Source organism: Sinocyclocheilus anshuiensis, unplaced genomic scaffold (assembly GCF_001515605.1).
Source record: "Sinocyclocheilus anshuiensis isolate Anshui unplaced genomic scaffold, SAMN03320099.WGS_v1.1 scaffold391, whole genome shotgun sequence".
Classification (NCBI taxonomy): domain Eukaryota; kingdom Metazoa; phylum Chordata; class Actinopteri; order Cypriniformes; family Cyprinidae; genus Sinocyclocheilus; species Sinocyclocheilus anshuiensis.
The window spans coordinates 1,178,347-1,186,485 of NW_015548229.1; the positions used below are offsets into that span (position 1 = coordinate 1,178,347).

Consider the following 8,139-nt stretch of genomic DNA (forward strand, 5'->3'; position numbering starts at 1 on the left):
GCTCTGTGTAGTTAATGCTGCTCAATGTGAAAGCACGCACGTGATGGAGATTTACCGCTGATTAAAGAACCGGATTTCTGACAAGATGCGCGTTAAATATCGCATGCGATTTATCGTGCAGCCCTATTTCAGTGTTGATTCAGCTCTGTTCAATAACAGTGTCGATGCTGCAGAGTTCATCAATTATGAAACACATTTGATTCATAATCGATTTAGTGTGAAAAATATCTATGAGTAGAAAGCCAATAAAACACATTTCCAGAAAGCAGCAGCAGCGTGCAACGAAGAAAATTAAATACTAGTGGTGATAATATTAATATGATCAAAGAAAGAAATGAAACTAACTCAAGATCTGACATAATAAAAATGATAGTTGTGTGCAGCCTGTGAGAAATCGAGCCAGAGAGAGAGAGAGAGAGAGAGAGAGAGAAGCAACGAGGGCTGGCGCACACATGACGGACGCTCTGTGAGCTCTGAGACGGCCAATCAGTGCGCTCGGCTCGCCCGAGCTGCTGCAGCGGAGGAGTGAGAGAGGATTCTCCCAGACACACACGCGCACACACGCATCCTAAACGGAGCAGAGCAGCACACGCTCGACAAGGGAGCGCAGACACGCGGTGACAATGGTATGCATGGGACAGAAAGTCTGTTTGGAAACTTTACCATACGCACCGGATGCACATGTTTGGACTTGTATCGTTAGGTAATGTGGAATATTTTCTATTTTCGTGCATCGTACAGAGCATGTTTTTTTTTTGTATAGTATGTAGGCAGAGAGTAAGTGAGTTATCTGAAGGAAGTTGCTGTGCATCAACCGACTGTAGAAAGTGAGTAATGCCACTTTATTTTCCAGCATGCACGAGACAAGAAGTCAACATCAGGATAAAAGGGATCTGTATTCATTGTGCGGTATCTGTTGAGTATCTCCTGCTGCGCCGGGCGAAGTAAACCGACGCTGTTCAGCCGTGAATGCGATGATGTGCGCTTCATCAGATTGCCAGACGCAGTTGAGAAGTGCATGTCTGCAGCTTATAAAGCTTATCTTCTTACAGCCGCACTTAAAATCCAGCGCTCGGCTGGAGCTCTGAGCCGGGGTCGCGCCGTCATCTAGACGGAATAAGAGGAGATAAGGGGCGGCAGATGAATGCTAATAATGTTTGGGTAGACTCCACTGCCGGAGGAGAAGTTGTTGAAGCACGTCTGCATGTGTGGTGTGGTGCCAGGTGCTTTGCTTCTGCTTAATGTCACATTTTTTTCAGAGGCAGCTTGTTTTTTTTTTATTGGTATTTTCTTTGCACACACACACACACACACACACACACAGAGAGAGAGACGTGCACACAAAGCTGTTTGCTGTTGGAGAAACAGTGTTGCTCTATTACAGCTCCTGAAAGGACGGTTGTGGATACAGAGCTTGTGCTGTCAGAGGGTTAAATGGAAGATTTCATAAGAAAGAAAGAGAACGATGGTGAAGGACATAAAGAAAGGTTTCGGAATCTGCCGTTTGTGGAGAGCATTCTTTTCTCGGCTCCTTCTTCTGAAATGATTCAATTTGGGCCACTTTGCAGAGGAGTTGGTTGTAAGATTTGAGGGATTTGATTCTCTCCAGAGAGCAGTGGCGTTCGACTGTATAAATCACCCTCAGACCATTGACATACAGGCCTAGTTATGTATGTATGGCAATGATGTGGACGTTTCCAACAGGAAAATCTAGTGCTTCTTGCCTTCTTCACATACCGTGACTTCAGTTGACAAAGCATTACAGAGCTGTTCCTCCTGAACCTTTTGGTTGCAGATTTTGTTGTGATTCATTATGATTCTTGAGCCTTGTATAAAGTGAGTGCCTTTGCTATTTGAGGTATTTGGGGCCACTTTTTGTCAAAAACTAATGAAAGGGCACAGGGAATCTGAGAGCCTCACACTGAGAGCAGGAATGGGATCACAGGGCAGATTCAAACCTGCATGTTCAGCATGAGCACCACAGCTCAACATTTCTGGAGTGTATGGGCTAGATACTAAGTCATGGCACTAACATTTTATTTGTCTTCTTCTTTTTATAATAATAATAATAATAATAATAATAATAATTCTTATTATTAATATTATTATTATTATTATTATTAATAATTATTGTTACATTGTATAATGTTAATAATAATATATTTATTTAATTGTATTTTTGAGCAGTCTTAGCTAAGTTAAAATCTATGTAATGTCATGAATTCTGATTACTGTGTAAATGAAATGTAATGTAAATATTTAAATATTTCTAAATTACAATATAAAAAATAACAAATATATAATATTAAATATAACACATAACCATGAATATAATAATAATAATAATAATAATAATAATAATAATAATATAATGACAATAATAATATTATTTAATTCAATATTTATATTTTTATTTTATTCAGTTATGAAACACATTTGTTTCATTATCAATTTAGTGTGTCAAAAATATCTATGAAGAAGAATTGTTGTCAGTGCAGCCTTGAGTAGAAAGCAATAAAACACGTTTCCAGAAAGACGGGGAAACAAAACAACACGGAGAACAACCAGCATTGTGCAATGAAGAAAACTAAATACTAGTGGTGATAATATTAATTTGATCAAAGAAATAAATTAAATTACCTCAAGATCAGACATAATAAAAAATAATAGTAGGCACTAGGCATGCAGTGTGTGCAGCCTGTGAGAAATCGAGTCAAAGAGAGAGAGAGCAAGAGAAGCTAAAATAGTAATAATAAATTATATAATGACAATAATAATATTTTTTATTTTATTTCTGAGCAATCTTAAAACCTGTATAATATCATGAATTCTGATTACTATGTAAATAAAATATTAAAATACTTTCAAACAGCACACAATATAAAAATATTAAATAAAATATAATATTAAATCTAACACATAACCATGAACATAATAATAATAATAATAATAATAATAATAATAATATTTTAACACTTGTTACAAACAGGGTAAAGGTTCAAAGATCGAATCCATCTCCATCTGGAATCCATGACTACATACTATCAATACCAATGGCCTTTTAAATACTTCACCGAGAGAAGGGACCATCTTTGAAGCGTCTTCTCATGAGAACATGCTGTGTAAATGGAGGCCACATAATAAATCAATCTTTGAACCATCATCCTGTTAACCTCTGAAAGGCAGTTCACACCAAACAAAGCAGAAAACCAGTGTCAATAAGTGAATGAAACCCTTTAGGCGTCATAACCTTCAGACCTGTGATGCTGCTCCTCTAATTCATCCTCTGCACAACTGACTCGTCCTAATAGAGCAGGAATACATGGCTGTCTAGTCCAGACAGCTCATTACTTCCTGTAGCCCTTTAATTAAGCAAATACTCTTGATGCTAAAAGCTGCCTGTGTCACAGTTCACAGAAAGTCATTAATACCATGAATTAGACTAGCATTGGAGGCTGATTTGGCTTTGCCTGCAGGAGGCTAATGTCTATACTTCTCTGTTTGTTGTGTTAGCATGTCTGCACAAGTGTGGCTTATTGCTAAGTGTTGAGGCAGTGATTTCAAACAGCACTTTGAGGAGAGAAATATTGTTGGGAGACAAAAAAAGCCTGCAATGAAGTGATTATCCTGCTGTGTGAGATTGTTAAGGATGCTTATAGTTGTCATGAAAGTAGCGATTTGTCTCGGTAAGAGAGAAGAATGTGTGATGAAACATGAGCGTGGATCACAGACAGGCTGTGATGGCACATGCAGTCTTCATCCTTGCGTTGTTTACTTGTCTACTGTTCCTTTGGTTTGTCACCTGTCTTCTCTCTTTTCCCCTCTTCTCTATCTTGAATATCATTGTACCTTACTTTATTTCCCACCCTGAACCCTCTCTTTCCTTTCCTCTTGTTTTCTTGTCCCTTCATTTTTATTTTCCACTTCCTCTTTCGTTTCCATTTTACTTCATTTTCCTTTTTTTATTTCACGGTCTCCTCCCACTTTCATTTATTTTCCTCTCCCTTTCCATTTTCTATTCTTGCATCTTCCCTTTTTCTGTGCCCCTTCTTTCTGTCCCTTCTCTTTTCTTTCCCCTTCCTCTTTCATTTCCATTAATCTTCCCTTTCCCTTTTTTTCACTGTCTCCTTCCCTTTTATCTGTTCACTTTCCCTTTCCATTTTCTCTTTTTGTACCTTATTTTGCTCTTCCCCTTCTTTATGTCTTGTCACTTTTCTTTTCCCCTTCTTCTTCAATGTCCATTTCCACTTCCTTTATCACCCCTTCCCTTTTCCTTTTCCATTTGCCCTTCTTGTTCCTCTTTTCCCTTTCCCCTTTCCTTCAGTTTTATTTTCCCCTTTTCATTTCCATTCCACTTGAATTTCCTTTTTGTTTCTTCCTTAATTTCTTCATTTCCCTTTCTTGTTCTTTGCCTTCTTTCTTTTACCTTCTCATTCAACCTTCAGTTCTTTCCCTCTTCCTCGTTCATTCCCTTTCCATTTCCCTTTTCCTTGTTTCACTTTACCCTTTTCCCTTTGGTTTTATATTCCACTTTCATTTATTTTCCACTTCCCTTTCCCCTTTTAAACACTTCCTATTTCCCTTCTTGTACCTTACCCTTTTCCATGTCCCCTTCTTTCCCTGTCCCTTTGCTTATCTTTTATTCTTCCACTTGCATTTCCTTTCCCTTGTCATACTGTATCTTGCCCTTTCCTTTTCCATTTCCTTTCTTGTTTTTCTTTTTCCTTTCTCCATCAGTTTTCTTTTCTCTTTCCTCTTCTGTTTCCATTCCTCTTCCTTACCTTTTCGTTTTTCCTTTTCCCTTTCCCTTCCTACCCTTTCGCTTTTTCTTTCACCTTCTCCTTCCTCTTTCATTTGTTTTCCTCTTCCCTTTTTCTTCTCATCCCTTCCATTTACCTTTACATTTTCCCTTCTTGTTCCTTCCCTTTTTGCTTTCTGATTCCTTCCTTTTCTTCCCCCTTCCCCTTTAATTTTCTTTCTTGTTCCTCTTCCCTTTGCCTTTCCATTCTCTTACTTCTGTATTTCCTTTTCCCAATTCCTTTCTTTTCCTTGCCCTCTCCTTTGCTTTTTCCTCCCCCTTTCCCATCGCTTTTCATTTCTCAGACCATCATCATATTCTAATTTCTTGTTGCACATTTAAGGGCTTTAAGGCATTTCACGACACCCTTGGTATTTTATGGAAGTACTATATTCATAAAGCTGATTTGTTTAGCGCACAAGGTTATATCACCTCATTTATCTCTCTATCACTTTTTATCCCTCGCTCTGTCATTTTTGAAATCTCCTAGCATTCCGGCATCTTTATCTGGTCTCCCACCTCAGGATTTCCCATGAGCTTCACTCCTCAGTAGCTCTCCTGACAGAACTAGTTATGTGAGAGACAGAACTCAGTAAAACAGAATATGGCTCACTTTAAAACACATACTCATAGACTCATGCAAGTCAATAACCCTCCCCCCCCCTCTCAAATACACAGAGGGAGGATTCACTAAGAATGAAATGCACACAATGACAGCACTATTTATTTGCTGGCAAGGTCTTATTTGAATGCCCAGTTCACTAAAGAAATTATACATACCAGTAATGGTGAAATGCAGTGGATGCAGCAGACTACTGTGATCTGCTGTACTTTATTGTAAATGTACAGCACTGCTTCTCCAGTGATCCAGAAACCGGATTCAACGCTTTAAAATGCAGAAAGTGAATGCATTCCAAGTTATAATGCTCTTCAACATTTGATGAAGAACTTGTTCCAGAATTAATAGAAATGTACATAAACATGTGTAAATAGCTTATTACATAATGCTTTCCATTGTCGGTAATAACGTAACTTGCAGCAGGTGAATAGTATATATATACAAGACCAAATTTACATAGAAAAAAGCTATGTTTGCCTAGAAAACGACAATAGTGACTTAATGTAAACACAGTGAAGCACATTTAGCATGCATTTAATGCTTTTCAGCTCATTTAGCACCTGCAAAACTGGCTTGTGAGTGGTTAGTGAATGTGTTGCACGCTGCAACACTGTTTAGAGCTCTTGCCCTGGTATCTTTCTGTTACTGTCATCCATTTTCTTATTGCAGAGTTTTATCGGAGTGGAATAACCTCTTGATTGACTGAGCAGAGGAAAAAGGCAGCCATGATTAACATTTCGTTACTATTGCTCAGTAAGATCATCCTTTCACGCGCACACACACACACACACACACACACACACACACACACACACACACACACACACACACACACACACACACACACACACACACACACACACACACACACACACACACACACACACACACACACACACACACACACACACACACACACACACACACACACACACACACACACACACACACACACACACACACACACACACACACACACACACACACACACACACACACACACACACACACACACACACACACACACACACACACACACACACACACACACACACACACACGTGCATACTCATCCCATACACTCACGACTCGAGATATAGACGCAGTAAATTAGACTGCAGGGGAAACGTTCATTCATGCTAATTGCTTCGAAATACCACACTCATCCAAACACGTACAGCCACCTGTGACTAGATGAACAGGCTGCGGAGGATAACAAAGCAAAGAAACAGCAACAGAGATGCATACGGGGAGCGTGCCCCAAATCATACCAATGCAGGGGAAGGTGTGAGGCAGATATACAGAAAAGGAAACAAATAGAAAAGCAGCAGAAATGCAAATGAGCTGTTCTGGGAAATACAGTAGGCGAAAAAAGCAGTTCTGTCAGCTTCACAGTGTTAAGGAGAGATATGGAGGGTAGAATGGATTACAGAGCCTGTAAGACTGCAGTGATGCCAATTATTTTAAAGACTACGGTCATCTTTTCGCTTGCCATGAACCTAAGACTCAAAACACAGCTTTTAACATCTTGGCCATTTTGCTACAGAGCAGTGTTTGTCATACAAATAAACAGATAATGTTCACATACACTACAGATATTGTAGCCAACATGTAGCCTATAGCAAGGGTGTAGTGTTTATTTGTTTATTATTAAACGCTGTGGCATATATGTGGAGAGAACAATTTACTTTTTATATAGGCTATATATTAGTTTGGGATCAGTAAGATTTCTCTTATGCTGAACAAGGCTGCATTTATTTGGTCAAAAATACAGTAAAAACACAGTTATATTGAAAAATAATATTACAGTTAAAAAGAACATGAGTTTTGCATGTTAGTGTTTTAAAATGTAATTTATCTCTGAGGCAAAGCTGAATTTTCAGCATCATTACTCCAGTCTTCAGTGTCACATGATACTTCAGAATCTAATATGCTGATTTGCTGGTCAAAAAAAAAAAAAATTTATAGTTAAATAATTTCTAACAGTTTAAACCGCTTAATATTTTTGTGGAAGCCATGATATACATTTTTTTTAAATCAGTTATTTTCTTTTCTTTTCTTTTTCAGTTTATTTAATCCGTTAAATTAATATCATTTGATTTAAGCAACTTTTGCAAATACTGCTGTTTTTCATTTTACGGTACAAGTACAAGTTTAGTTGTACTGTATAAGGGTTTTTCAGATTTTATTTCAGATTTTATCTTGCATTGTATGCTTAAAAAAATCATTTTCATAATCGTTGTAGTATTGTTTTCCAGTTCAAATATATAAAAGTCCTTGAAACAAGATGAATTTACTTGAGAAGCAACAACCCATAAGATATGAAGACGTGTTATAGAGAATGCATCTTGAGTGTATTTGGTCTTATAACACTGGCAGATTTTTCCATTTGTTTTAAATATAAATAAATCTTGTTCTTTAAAGTAGTTTCAAAGTAACTTCCCCAGTGGTTGAGACTGTGGTACCCAGCTTAAACCAGACAGAGTGACCCCTAGGTAGGGTGGACTGGATTAGAGAGAAGCACGACCCGTTAACACTGCTTGTTTCACTGATTCGTCTGTGTCCAAATCGATCTGTTGTCGTCAGTCAGACTGTTTCGTGCAGCACTCGCTGTGGTTTGGCCATGTAAAAGTATCCACTTAGTGGCTGTTCAAAGGTGTGGTTTAATTGGGTTATATATATATATATATATATATATATATATATAAAACAGTCTGTGTGA

General features: G+C 37.9%; 1 protein-coding gene across 9 annotated transcripts in view; it reads left to right on the forward strand.

Moving 5' to 3' along the window:
- The window catches only part of LOC107654555 (cadherin-18-like), a 172,803-nt gene that overhangs the window by 55,037 nt on the left and 109,627 nt on the right, over window positions 1-8,139 (forward strand). Inside the window, exons 1-2 of one of the 9 annotated variants that reach the window (XM_016441682.1) lie at window positions 510-703; window positions 854-1,014. The exons of 4 other annotated variants lie outside the window; for them this stretch is intronic. The gene's annotated coding sequence lies outside the window, so the exon portion shown is untranslated. Of the gene's footprint in view, window positions 1-509; window positions 704-797; window positions 828-853; window positions 1,015-8,139 lie in introns of those variants that run through there. 4 more of the 9 variants (XM_016441684.1, XM_016441683.1, XM_016441688.1 and 1 more) reach the window with 4 other exon arrangements.